The sequence below is a fragment of the Mustela nigripes genome, chromosome 8 (assembly GCF_022355385.1).
Source record: "Mustela nigripes isolate SB6536 chromosome 8, MUSNIG.SB6536, whole genome shotgun sequence".
Classification (NCBI taxonomy): Eukaryota; Metazoa; Chordata; class Mammalia; order Carnivora; family Mustelidae; genus Mustela; species Mustela nigripes.
Genome location: NC_081564.1, coordinates 53,861,873 through 53,876,763, shown reverse-complemented (window position 1 = coordinate 53,876,763; position 14,891 = coordinate 53,861,873). Strand labels below are relative to the sequence as shown.

Here is a 14,891-nt window from a genome sequence, read left to right as displayed (position 1 = left end):
TTGAATTTAAAATAAATATTAGCATTCACATTGGGATGTTACATATCAACATGTTATCCATGTTGAGAGGGATACTTTTGCTTAGTAAAAGCACATTCAGACAACACATGGCACTGTTATTATTTGATTTTGATTCATATGCAACATCTGCGGGCATGACAATTATTTGCCATTCAAGAATTCATAAAATGCTTTAAAGAGAATAAAGATATATACAGTCCCAGAGCAGGTTTGTAGTATGGTAAATATTTTTTCAGCATTCATTCAGTGGATATGGAGACAAACTACATTTACAAAATGTTTACTCCTTTATTTTCACAACAAAGGCTTCTTAAAACAATGTTTTAACTGCTTTTGAAGAAAGATGATTTTTTATTTTAATAAGCTTTTTAAAACTGGATAAATCAAAATTAGATTAACATTTACTATTATATTGATGTCATTATCCAAAAATATCTTGTTCATTTTTAGTTAAAATGCTGGGTGGTGACACAGAACAGATATGTCTTAGTAATTTCAGATATATAACAGAACCTCACTTAGGTTGTCAAAAGTATACTTTGTAATAACTTGATTATATATGTATATATGTTTGTATAAATCTGTATGAAGAGTGTGTATGTACATATACAAAACAGACACATACAAATTTGTATTCAGAAATGTAAAATTCTAGGTTAGAAATTATTAGAGTTTTACATAAAACATTTGTCTCAAGAAGTGCCTTACCCAGATTGAAACAAAACATGTGTACTTGAATTAACATCAGAACAATAGTAAAGTAATACATTAATTAAAGAAGTGACAGGTGATACTATATTCTTAAACCCATCATCAGATTGAGGTCTTTGATTCTAGAAGGAAGGTCAAGGTTGAGAGAAGCATGATAAACTAATAACTCGAGCATTTTCTAACTAAAAGTTAAAATGCAATGAAACTTAACTCTCTTTTTTTTTTTTAAAGATTTTTAATTTTTATTTATTTGAGAGAGAATAAGTGAGAGAGAGCATGAGAGAAGAGAAAGTCAGAGGGAGAAGCAGACTCCCCAAGGAGCTGGGAGCCTGCAGCGGGACTCGATCCTGGAAGTCCAGGATCAAGACCTGAGCCGAAGGCAGTCGCTCAACCAAATGAGCCACCCAGGCGCCCCCTTCATTCTCTTTTTAAGTCCTACCTAAATTGTTTTGGCAGCACAATGACTGACAGAGAAAACCTATATGGTTTTGATATGATATGTTTATGATAATTTGCTTCATGGTATTGATATTTCCTCTTAATGGCTTACCCAGTGCCTGCATCCGTAACCTGTTTAAATGTTTAAAACTAGGTAAATAGAGGGATACCTGGGTGGCTCAGTGGGTTAAGCATCTGCCTTCGGCCCAAGTCATGATCCCAGAGTCTTCGGATCAAGTTCTGCAGTGGGCTCCTTGCTCGGTGGGGAGCCTGCTTCTCCCTAGGCCTGCTGCTCCCCCTGCTTATGCTCTCTCACTCTCTCTCTGTCTGACAAATAAATAAATATGGAAAAAAATCTAAAACTAAGTAGGATAAGGCATTAGCTGAAAATGTAGCAAGAATAATAACCGTTTTCACTGCTACAGAGATGACAGGCTTTATCTCCAGTGGTTATTGACAGTTAATGGGCTATCAATAATTTTGGAATTTTTCTTTTAATTTTTAGTATGTAGATAGCACATTTTTCATGAGGTTTGTAATTAACAAAAGTTAATTTTACTCTGGTATTTTCCTAGTGAAGTTATTTGATCCCCGAGCCTTAAAAATAGCTTGAAATGTTAGAAAAAATACAAAACCTATCTTCTTTTATTCAACAAAAATATTTGAGCACAGTGGTAGAATAATGGCTTCCAAAAGATGTCCATATCCGGATCTCCAGAACCTGTGAATATGTTACCATGGCAAAAGGAACTTTGAAGATGTGATTAAAGATCACAAGACAGGAAGATTATTCTGGAATTTCCAGGGGGGCCCAATTAATCCCCAGCATTTATAAGAGGGAGAGAGAAGAGCTAGAGGTAAAGAAGGAGGTGGGAGGACTAAAGCAGAGCTTGGAGTGATGCACTTTGAGGATGGAAGAAGAGCCAGGAGCTGGGAGAGCAGGGGGCCTCTAAAAGCTGGAAAAGGCAAAGAAATGATTCTCCCTTAGAGATGCCAGATGGGATCTGAAGAAATTGGTGGGGTGGTAGGCGGCCGGGGGTGGGGGCGGGGGGAGAGTGAAAGAAGCAGCACCTACAAAGGCTAAGAAGCAAAGGAGAAAATTGATTAAGAATTGAAAAAGAATGGCATGGCTAGAGAGTAGAATAAGACAGGGAGACTGGTCAAAGACAATGTTAAAGAGTTCCTAGGGCCAAACCATGAATGTTTTGGCAGTTTGTATTAACGACCATATATTTTTGTTAGGTGTGTCTTAAGTATAAAGTGTAGTTAAATGTTGTCCTTTGTCCTGTTGCAGAAGTTTCCTTTAATTCCTACTTTTCTGAGAATTTTTATTAGGAATGAATGTTGGATTTTTCAGGTACCTTTATTGTGTTATTGGGCTGAACATATGGTCTTTTAGTTTGTTGATATCGTGGATGACATTGGTTTTGAAATGTTAAACCAACCTTGCACTCTTGTCTCCCACAGTGTTGACATGGTATATCTTTCTTCATCCTTTACTTGAAAACTATTTGTGCCTTTAAATATAAAGTGCTTTTCTTATAAGTAGCATATAATTGGGTCTTGTTTTTTAATCCATATCTGCCTTTAAATTAGGTATTCACTAGAATATTTATATTTAATTTGCTTAGGGTTAAGTTTATCATCGTGCTATTTATTTTCTATTTATCCAATCTCTTCTTTGTTCTCTTTACCCTTTTTCTGCATTTTTGAAGTAATTATATATTAGCAGTTCCTTTTAGAGTTTATAGTGTACATCTTTAATTTATCAAAGCCAGCCTTCAAGAATTATACCACTTGTATAGTTTGAGATGCTAATAATAGTATATTTTCAATTTCCCCTCCTGACTTTCATGCTATTGTTATATATTTTCCTATAGATATATGATAAATCCAACGATACATTATTATGTATTTGGTTCAGATATCAGTGATCTGTAAAGATACTGACATAGTAAGAAAATTATTCTAATATGTTTACCCATGTGGTTACCATGTGTGGTGATCTTTATTCCTTTTCATAGATCCATAATTCCATCTGGTATTTCCATCTGTCTGAAAGACATTTCTGCCTGGAGGATAGTAACATTTCTTGTAGTATATGTCTGTTAGTATTGAATTCTTTTGGATTTGTATGTCAGATAATATACTTTGCCTTCATTTAAAAAGATATTATGATTATTCATACAAGTCTATAGATTTCAAAATCTCATTTAAAAAAAAAAGATTTATTTTGGTATTTTAGAGAGAGAAAGCATGAGCCAGGGGGAGGAGTAGAAAGGGAGGGAGAGGGAGAGAGAATCTCAAGCAGTCTCCCTGCTGAACACAGAGCCCAGTGTTGGGCTGGCTGCCAGGACCCTGAGATCATGACCTTAGCCACAATCAAGAGGCAGACCCTTAACCGACTGAGCCACCCAGGTGCCTCAAAATCTCATTTTTTTGTTTTCTATTTACCTTGCTCTTTAAAAAATTTTATTTTTATTTTTTCATTAACATATAATGTATTATTTGTTTTCAGGGGTACATGTCTGTGAATCCTCAGTCTTACACAATTCACAGCACTCACCATAGCACATACCCTCCCCCATGCCCATCGCCCCGCCACGCCATCCCTCCCATCCCCCTCCACTCCAGCCAATACTCAGTTTGTTTCCTGAGACCAAGAGTCTCTTACACCGCTCTTTTTTAATGTTCTCTTTCCTACTGACCTTGACATTTTAAATTATTTTTTTACTCACCTTTCCCCTTTAGTGACTCGGAATTTATGCACTAAATTTATCTTAGTTACTGCCATTTACATTTGATAATGCATAATTATTAAATTCTACCTCTGGACCTTCCTGCCTTCCATCTTGGACATGAATTACAATCTTTTGTTATCAAGGGTTTGGTTTATAGTCTTTTTTCTCTTGAACCCTAGAATGTAGACAGTATTATTGTTCTTTAATTTATATATTACATATACTGTATGTTTATCTTTATTTCATAAATCATTTTGCTTTTACACTCATCTTCAAATTCACTAGTTTCTTTACATGTTTCTTATTCTAGTCTGTTAGGCTTTTACTCTGGACACGTTTTCTTCCTTGAAATTAGTGCTTTAGAAGTTCCTTTAGTTAAAATTCTGTGAGTGGTTAAGTTTCTTAATTTACCAATTGAAAATGTTTTTATTTAGACCTGTTATTTTAACTTGTTAAACTCTTTTTTTTTTTTTTTAAAGATTTTATTTATTTATTTGACAGAGATCACAGGTAGGCAGAGAGGCAGTCAGAGAGAGGAGGAAGCAGGCTCCCCTCTGAGCAGAGAGCCAGATGCGGGGCTCGATCCCAGGATTCTGGGATCATGACCTGAGCCAAAAGCAGAGGCTTTAGCCCACTGAGCCACCCAGGTGTCCCAGTTAAATCCTTTTTAAAAAGTCTGTTTATTTTCCATATTACATCATACCATCCTGTTGAGAATTGTGCTGTCACTCCTATTGTCCTTTCTTTGTAGATATCTCTTTTTTGAAGGTGTTTAAATCTTTCTCTTCCGATGGTGTTGTACATATTCACTATAATGTATCCAAGTGGAGATTTAAAAATAATTAGGCTTGGGCACCTGGGTGGCTTAGTCAGTTAAGCATCTGCCTTCCACTTAGGTCCTGGGATTGAATCCAGCATGTGGCTCCCTGTTCAGCGGGAAGCCTGCTTCTCCCTCTGCTCCTCCCCTGCTAAAGCTTGCTCACTTTCTCTTTCTCTCTCACAAAAATAAATAAATAAAATCTTTTAAAAATAGGAAAACTAATTAGGGTTTCTAATACACAGTCTTGGATTTCTGAATTAATGACTTTTATCAGTTCTGGATGTGAAGATATTACCCCACATCGGTATTTTGTTTTGTTTTCTCTATCATTCCTTTCCCTCTAGTTCCTTGCACTCACAAATCAGCTTTATTTACCCTACTTTGCCAGAATCCAAGGTTTAGTTTCTTCCTCTGGCTCCCTTCAATCCCCGGAAACTGTAGGTTCCCGGTATAGGCAATTGCCTCCAAATAAGCCCAAGCTTACTTTTCTGTTAGAACTCACTTCTCTGTTTCTGTTTGCTCTTTCTTTTAAATTTTAATTTTTGGGTCCTTGGGGGTTTCTCATACTTATGTATATGCTGAATAATATATTTATAATGTGTATACATGTGAGGGAGAGAAAGAGAATAAGTTGGCTCAGATTTTCATTTTATAAAGATACTTTAGGATACTCTGAGAAGAATAAACCGTAGGTGTCAAAAATGAAACCAGTAGAACAAGTAGTAAATTGAATAAGTAATCCAAGCAAGAGATACAGGTGTCAGCAGATTTAAGAATGGCTTAATAGTTATGCTAAGTAATTGGATATGTGGGAGGTGTAAGAAATCCAAGATGACTTAAAGTGTAACAGCACTTTATATACAACTGTTCCATAGCTGTTCTATAACAGCTTGATTGTACAAATGTATAAGCTTTAGTTAATATTGTTCTGTTTCTTTAGTGGATATTATTATACACCTAGATTTTCTCATAGTCCAATTTAGATGAGGTACCTCCAATATTGGGACTGTGGAGAAATGAACATAGACAAATTTTTTGTGTAATCTACTTTCTATTAAAAGACAAACATCTTTCAATGCCTCCTGGCTTGCTTCTGACAGACTCTGTTTACTTCAAATCTAGGTGTAAGATCCATCTTCTCAACTGGCATGCCCTATTGTAGTGGGAATTATAGGGTGGCTATTTTTATGTTTTTTTATTGTTTTATTAATATCTTTCTGTCAAACACTTTAACTACAACTTGTGAATTAGTTGGTATCTCCTGGCCCAGGTAAGCTATAATGTAGTTATATTCTGATAGATCAGTGGATAAAAACTGTCAGCTTTCTATCATACGAAGCATTGGAAGTTTGACAGTCTTATATTGAGGTTAATGAATATTTTAAATGTAACAATCTCTTCTAATATAACATTTAGTGAGTAAGCTAGAGATGCACATACAAGTTTCTCTGGCTCTGTATTCTGTGTTAAGAATCTCTGAAACATTCCCAACCCTTGGAAAGACATATTTTGAAAATTTTCATTCAGTCGGCTTCTTTTTTTCCTAGAAAGATTTTAGATGTTGAAAAGTGTTTGTCACAACTAATAGATTTAAAAAAAAAAACTTATGTTTTTAAAAGTGTAGACATTTATCAATTTAAAAATATTTAATGTTTATTATTATTTAGTTAATACCTACTTATTATAGATTTCCTTGAAAAGTAAAGCAAAAGAAAGAAAAAATAACCTCGGGTTCTATTATCTTGAGACATCTATTAACAAAAATTACATAGTGAGTATATGATACATGTTTCTTTCAAATCATTTCTTTATATACTTTTTTCCAGTTTTCTCAATTCTAATGTACACTAATATTAAATGGTCAGATAAGTATTCATTTTGAAAGCTTTAGTTAGCAGCTCTGTGTTATATTCTATATTTAAATGCCCCAGTATATACTGTACCTTGAGAAAAATGGCACAATACTTGAATATGCAAAGATTGAGACCTAACTGAAAGCATGCCAGACCTGCTGAGGGCTAATCATGCCATGTGAAATAATAGAGTGAGCAGCTAGGCCTTTTCAGATGACAAAAGCAGCAGTCTACCAGGCCAAAATCTTTTCTGTTTGCTTCCTATTCCTTTAAAACTCTACCACTGGACTATGGGATACTCTGATCATGAGCCTTCTTTTGTCAGATCCGGATGACATAAAGTGAGATCTTAAACTTTAGCCCATATACATTCTATGACTTATATAGAACTCTATCTCCCAATTGAAATATGCATTTGTCATTAATCAATGTGGATAAAAAAGGAGCTAATTTGGCACTTGAGAGCATGGATAAAATCCTCAGGGAGATAGAAACATCTCTGCCATAATAGAAATAGCTTTACAGTTTGGAAGATGATTAAAGCTACATTGTCTTTATTAACCTCTTACTGTATCACATTTAAAGTGAACCTTTTTTTTTTTTTAAGATTTTATTTATCTATTCGACAGAGAGAGAGATTACAAGTAGGCAAAGAGAGAGGGGGAGGTAGGCTCCCTGCTGAGCAGAGAGCCTGATACAGGGCTTGATCCAGGACCCTGAGATCATGACCTGAGCCCAAGGCAAAGGCTTAACTCACTGATACACCCAGGTGTCCCTGAAGTGAACTTCTTTATAAAAAAAAAAAAAAAAATCATTTAAAAAATCATCTTTGGAAATAACTGCTCTATAAAATTGAGTATTTCAGTGCAAATATACCAGTACATACCTGAATTAACAATCAGATAACACTTCAGTTTGCATTGTAAGGTATATATCTAATCTCAAAACCCTAATAAAAAGATCTTCTATGTTTTAGTACTGAATTTATTTAGTATTCAAATATGTAAGCATATATACATATCACTTAAAAAATTCTTAAGCAAACTATTAAATCTAATTGACAAATGCTGTTCATTTCCCTATGAATTTACTCCAGTTGCAGATTATCTTTGCCCTAAGTGCTAAGTAACCAACAATTACTGAACAATACACTGATACATCAAGCATCTCCAAAATATTTGGAAAAATCAGTGCTACAATGCATATTCAGCGACACATGTATTGCTTTCAAATTCATTTTCAAAATTTGTGGCTCTTATTTAAAAAGTAATACTAAAAGCTATTATGAAAAGTCCTGGTTATAGCAATAAAATACTATTTTATAGTCTTTTAGAGTATTTTATAGTTCAAGAAGAGAGCTAATTTATAGTATTTTATAGTATATTATAGCTCAAGAAGAGAACAGGTCCTATTGCAAACTATAGAAAACTATCCTGAAATTTTCAACTAGAAATAAAAATAGCTTCTTTTTTCTACACCTAAGCAATAACTATTTTTCCTTTTAAAATCGTGGCACCTTTTGAAATCAAGGCAACAGTCCCATTGATTTAGCTACCAGAAAAGCACCCTTCTCCACCTGTGATCGCTTTGCTCCAGTTAATAAACACATGATTTCAGTTCTTTTAGGCTCTGGACAAAAATCAGTTTCTGCATGTAATTTTGAATCATTGGTCACAGGTCCCTCTAATGGACAGTTTACCCAGCGGGAGGTGGCAGCACTCTGCCTACTGACAGCGCCCCCTCCCCGGCACCCCTCTCCCATGGGAGGCCCCGGCAAGCGGAGCTGCTGACCTGGGAGGAGGCTGGGGTTCCCTAGGGTCCCTGGCTGCACTAGCTACCTTTTACTGAGTAGCTCCGAAGGAGCCTACCCTTCGCTCCTCCAAAGACAAGGAAGGGCAGGAGAAAAAGAGCGAGGACTCGGTGTCCTAGTCCTTGGGCATAAGCCTAGGTGGGCATAAAGGGTGGGCGCCGGGTGCCAGGGGTGGGAGCTGGGAAACAGAGGGAACGGGGCGGGGGTGGGGGGGCAGACGGCCCACAGCCAGCGGGCGCCCCCCCCCCCCCGGAGGGCCGCTGGACTCTAGCGTGGGGTGGGGTAAGCTTCTATGGGGCTCTCTCGGACCTTTGGAAGGTGGCCCGCAATCCTAGCGCCTCAGGCCGGGAGGAGAAAGCAGACGCCTCTCCAAAGTGCCGGGAGGGTGGGGGGGCTGAGCCTTCTCCCCAGCGGCGGTCGGTCCTGGCCGGGTCTCCAGCCCCCTGTGTCTGCTTCACGAGAGCACCACTGGGCCCAGCCGGCTAGTCGAGATCTCGGATCTCATCCAGTCCTCACGCTCCCAAAATCGGGGGCGAAGAACGCCGGAGGGACTCGGGCCATGGCCGTTGCCCGGGCAACAGTGCTGCGGGCGGCGGACGCAGTGGAGGCTGGAGCTCGGAGTGAGTGTGGTTGCAGGACCCGCCGGGAGCCCAGCCAGCGGGAGGTCGGGGGAGGTGCTGCGGGCGCCAGGCGGCAGCGGGCGCCCCTCTCACCGCCACCCCTCCCTGTTGCCATGGAGACTGCCGTGGCCGCCTCACCTGTACCGCGCGCGGCCTTGGAACAGCAGCTCCCGGAACCCTCCTTTGCCCCAGCGCTCTCTTCCAGGAACTCTGATCCGGCACCTGCCTCTCTGCTCGCCTCCCACAAACACGATAGAAGAGGGCTGACTTCCAAAATTCACCCAGGGTTGCTCCACCACGTCTTTCTTTATTCGGTTTTTCACCCAGACTTTTCTGTATCTTGCTGTTAACGGTCTGGAGGATGAAAAGTGATTCCTTTAAAATACCTTATTAGGCAGAACACTGCCCTGGACAAAATCTAATTATCAACAGAAGGAGATTAAAAAAAATTTTTTTTTTTAATTTTTAAATTGCAGTGGCTATTTAAAATTCCTACTTCTCATTTATAGTATATGGATAATATAAGAACATCCTTTTGTTGAAGTTAACCACTTTTTGACAAATGAGTGGAGTAATTATGTGGGATATCTGGGGACATAATAGAGAAAGAATGAGCTGCTCAGAAGCCCCTTCCCTGTTTTTTCTTTTTTCCCCCAGTCTGCCAATCCAGTGCTAAAATGTCTCATTTCTGGGCTCCATTCCATCCATGTTTGAGATCAGTTTTTGGGTTTGCACAGGGGGTGGGGTTGGTTATTTTAGCATGGATCTGCCTTTGAACTGGGGTGGGAGGGTAATTAAATACCCTAGAATATTTACACTTTGTTCAGGTTCAAGATTTAGTGCATGGATGCGTCTCTGCTGACTGACGTGAATGCACTTAGCAAGAAGGACTTTCCCTGATTAGAGCAAGTTGAGGCATCTGTGATCTTGAATTGCCAACCATACCCTGGCAGGCTCTGTGAACTGCTGTTGGTCTCAACCCCTTGCTTCTCAAATTTCTTTTCTGTTTAATGTGTATATGGTACAGCTTTCATTCTCTGAAAGCACCCTGGTAGCTTTTGCTACTGATAATCATGAGTTTCCTTACATAGTTCTGCAATTTTGAATAGACTAGCCTTTTCAACTGACTTTAATACTACCTCTTTGGAAAATTCCAACAATGCAGGATAACTATTTCTTCCCTAAAGCTGATAGTTGAAGTACTTAATAATTTAGTTTTGTCATACTTTCTGTGTCATGGGGTTTTCAAAGCCACTAGAAAAGATTTTTATATAGCCCAAGCCCTAGGTAAAGCTATTAATTTGAAACACATTTTCTTCAGTTTCCTAATCTACTTGGTTGCATCTTCTCCCAGGGGTCACCAGGATTTCCTAAACACCAACCATGAATTCCCCCTTTCATTTGTCATCCTAATTAACTTCTCCTAAGAATTTGACCCTCTTGATTTAACCTCTCATCTTTCTGGAAAATCTATCCCCATCTTCTCCTGGCGCTCTGATCTCCTTAAAGGCTTTTCCTCATGCTTTACATTTGTCCTCCTTTTTTTTTTCTTTTAAGATTTTATTATTTATTTGAGAGAAAGTGAGAGAGCAAGAGCATGAAAGGAGGAGATGGCAGAGGGGAAGAGAGAAGAGGAGAGGGGGAGGGTCAGAGGGAGAAGCAGACTCCCTGCTCAGCAGGAAGCCTGATGGGGGCAGGGCTCCATCCTTGGACACCAGGATCATGACCTGAGCAGAAAGCACAGGCTTAGCCCACTGGGCCACCCAGGTGCCCCGTCTGTCCTCTTTCTTCTTTCATATTGCCTGTCAGTTTTCTGCTTTATCCACTTGGCTTATTTTCTTGGGCCTTCTCTTTCACACCCATAGCTCCATCTGCCTTGTTATTCTCTTGTTTTCCAAATCTACATGATCTTGTCCAGATTGTTCTCGGAATGCCAGACCTACCTACCTCATGGACATTTCCACTGTACTTTCCTTCAGGCATCTCAAATTCTACCTCTCCCTCATTGAACTATGTTCCTTTTCAAAACTTGCTTCTCCTACTGTATTTCATCTCTCCATTAGTGACCTTACTATCCCCCCAGTTTCCCAAGATAAGAAACATGGAGTCACTTATTGGTCTTGCATTCATCTCATCAAATTTATTATTGGTATCTAGCGTGTACCAGGCACCCTGTCATGAAGGTTCATTCTAGTTGGAAAGATAGACTACTACTTTTATGACCAAGTATCAAATTGCAGCTCTTTAGAAAGTCTGCTACAGAAGTAACCAGGCTGCTGTATGATAAAGAAAAGTTCTTGTGTTGAGATGAGGATGAGAAGAAGCCAAATATTGAAGTTGATGGAGAAAGAACAGGTCAGGCAGAGAGACTAGCAGTCATCAAGATCCTGCGGTAAGGAAGGGCTTCTTGTATTCATGGAATTGATATAAAAAGCAATGTGCAGGGGCGCCTGGGTGGCTCAGTGGGTTAAAGCCTCTGCCTTCGGCTCAGGTCATGATCTCGGGGTCCTGGGATCGAGTCCCACATCGGGCTCCCTGCTCAATGGGGAGTCTGCTTCCTCCTCTCTCTCTCTCTCTCTCTCTCTCTCTGCCTGCCTGCTTGTGATCTCTCTCTGTCAAATAAATACATTTAAAAAAAAAAAAAAGCAATGTGCATGGTGAGAAGGAAAGTGAGGAGCAGGGTTAGGGTAGAAAGGGAAGGAGGGGTCAAATTTTGTAGGATTTGAGGAGCTCTAATAAGGAGTTTTATCCTGTGTCCAGTGGGAAGCCATGAAATGTTTTTAAGAAGAGTGATATGAGCTGTGTTATAATTTAAAAAGATTATTCTGGCTGTGGGATGGAGAATGAATTAGAGGAGGTGACAGTTTAGAGATGGAAAACAAATTAAAGATAATATAAGTTAGTGATTGGAAGATTAGTGATGACAGGGAGCTAGGTAGAAGTGGAGAGGGAGATAAGTGAACTGACATGAGGTATTTTCAATAGTCTTTGTCACTCACATTGGGTCTCAATTTCATGTCTCTCCTTAGAGTGCACCATGCCCTATGGGACTTTCCACATCTAGGTACTCCCTACTAGATCCTAATTGTTATGATTCTTATTCTTTTATGACCTTAACTGTCAATGATTCATGAAGGCTGGCAAGGAGAATGTAGAAAACAATAGGTAAGAAAGAAGCTCTAGAAGCAGGCTGCCCTGGTTTATGTCCAAGGTCCATGACTTATTAGCTCTGTCACTTTGAGCAAACTGCTTAAACTTTCTGCTATAGAATAGTAATAATAGTGTAATATTTATTTTCAGAATTTACAGGGATCAAATAATGCATACAGTATATAGTGTAAGTCAGTGTTCAGTAGATGTTAGATGATGTTGGCCCTGATGATGACAGAGGACTTGAAGTCTCGTTCAAATAAGGGTTTTTTTTTTTTTTTTTAAGATTTTATTTATTCATTTGACAGAGATCACAAGCAGGCAGAGAGGCAGGCAGAGAGAGAGAGAGGAAGGGAAGCAGGCTCCCTGCTGAGCAGAGAGCCCCATGCCGGCCTGGATCCCAGGACTCTGAGATCATGAATCTAGCCAAAGGCAGAGGCTTTAACCCACTAAGCCACCCAGGCACCCTGCGAATAAGGATTTTAATGAAACCACTTGAGGAAGGTTCTGCAACCTTTACATCTAACTTCTTTATAGGTGGGTTAAGAACCAAGAAAGGAAGGGCATTGTGGCTAATCTTGAGGGTAGGAGGAAATGGGGAATGTTTCAACAATCTTAGAGTTACTGCTCAAATATCCCTTCTCGGGAAGATTCTCCTTGAAGGGTTTTCTGTTCCTTTCTGATTTAAAAAAAAAAAAAAAAAAAAAATATATATATATATATATATATATATATATATATATATAAAACTTTCCTTAAGCCTTTGTTTTGTCCTAAAAAAAATTTATTTATTTGACAGAGAAAGAGACAGCAAGAGAGGGAACACAAGCAGGGGGAATGGGAGAGGGACAAGCAGGGAGCCTGATGCAGGACTCAATCCCAGGACTCTGGAATCATGGGATCATGACCTACGCCTAAGGAAGACTCGTAACTGACTGAGCAACCCAGGTGCCCCTGTTTTGTCATTTTATTTTTTCTGGAGTGATCTGAAAAGAAAATGAATATGGAGTTGTTAATCATGGCAAGAATTAAAAAAGCCTCTAAGTTGGGGGAAATTGGGCCTTGCTGCTACTTGGTATGATCATTATAGTAAAAATGAATTCCAAAGTAAACATTCTTCAGTAATTCAAAACTTTCATTTTCCTAAGTTTCCATCTGTCAATATTGACTGCATTGTATCCCATATTCATTGTCCTTCATAAATGGCCCGTATCCCATATTTTTCTTAATCTGTTTTCAAGTCTTCTCAGTAGTGAATAGATGAATCAAACCTTTGTAAAGTATCTCTCTCATCTTTTTCCTTTTCTTTTTATTATTATTGCCCTCTGTCTAAACTCAGATCTCATTGTATATATACATACATTATCAGGAAATATATACATTATCCTTTTAACATTTCTCTGCTTGACTCTTTCATATTCATGGCAGATGAATTTTCTCAAAGCACGGAACTGTTCTTGCCACTCTCGCGGGGGGAGGGGGGTTGGGAGAAGGGGGTGGGATTATGGACATTGGGGAGGGTATGTGCTTTGGTGAGTGCTGTGAAGTGTGTAAACCTGGTGATTCACAGACCTGTACCCCTGGGGATAAAAAATATATGTTTATAAAAAATAAAAAATTAATAAAAGAAAGTGAAACATCAAAAAAAAATTCAAAAGCTGTTCACTGAGAAGAAAGTTACAAACTAGCAAAGGATTCATATTCAGGCAATCTATAGAACACGTATAAGTTAAAAAGACCACCCAAGAGAAAGATGATAGGCAGTTAAGAGAGATACTCAACAAGAATAGCTCTCCAAATGACTAATAAATTTAAGAAAGGGTCCTCAACCTGAGTAGTCATCGGAGCAATGAAAATTAAAACTACTAAGTAGTCAGCAGACAAATGAAATTCACAACGGCCAGAACAGCTACAATGAAAAAAGAATGATATTCCCATGTGTTGGTGAGAATGTAGCTTGATTGGAATGCTCCTGTACTGCCAGGGGAACAGTAAATGATACAGCTATTTGGGAAGAACTATTTAGCATGAGCTACAGAAGTCAAACGTAAGTATGTTCTATGAAGAAATTCTACTCCTCTGGTATATAGCCAAAACAAATGAATAATGGATGTACCAAAAAACACAAGGAAGCTGTTATAGCAGAGTTATTTTTAATAGCTGAAAACTGGAAACAACTCTAATGTTTATCTTGAAGACAATGGTTAAATAAATTACGGCATTTTCCCAAGAAAGGGGAACCCTGTCTGTTGGTAGGAATGCAAGGAATGTCCAGGCACTCTGAAGAACTGTATGGAGGCTCCTCAAAAAGTTGAAAATGTAATGATCCAAAGGGGCACCTGCACCACAATGTTTATGGCAGCAATGTCCACAATTAGCTGAACTATGCAAAGAGCCCAGATGTCCATCACCAGATGAATGGATAAAGAGGGTGTGATATGTGTATACAGTAGAGTATTATGCAGCCATCAAAAAACGAAAGCTTGCCTTTTGCAACACTGTGGATGGAACTAGAAGGTATTATTCTAGGCGAGATAAGTCAATCAGAGAAAGACAATAATCATATGATTTCATCCATATGTGGAATTTAAGAAACAAAACAGAGGAGCATAGGGGAAGGGGGGAAAAATTAAACAAGATGAAATCAGAGAGGGAGACAAACCATGAGAGACTCTGCTGTAGAAAACAAAATGAGGGTTGCTGGAAGGGAGGGGGATGTGGGAATAG

General features: G+C 38.7%; 1 protein-coding gene across 7 annotated transcripts in view; it reads left to right on the top strand.

The window, feature by feature from the left end:
- Positions 1–14,891, top strand: part of NOL4 (nucleolar protein 4) — a 406,246-nt gene that overhangs the window by 51,422 nt on the left and 339,933 nt on the right. The window contains exon 2 of one of the 7 annotated variants that reach the window (XM_059409424.1): positions 12,964–13,112. The exons of the other annotated variants lie outside the window; for them this stretch is intronic. The gene's annotated coding sequence lies outside the window, so the exon portion shown is untranslated. The remainder of the gene's footprint in view (positions 1–12,963; positions 13,113–14,891) is intronic. 7 annotated transcript variants of the gene reach the window in all.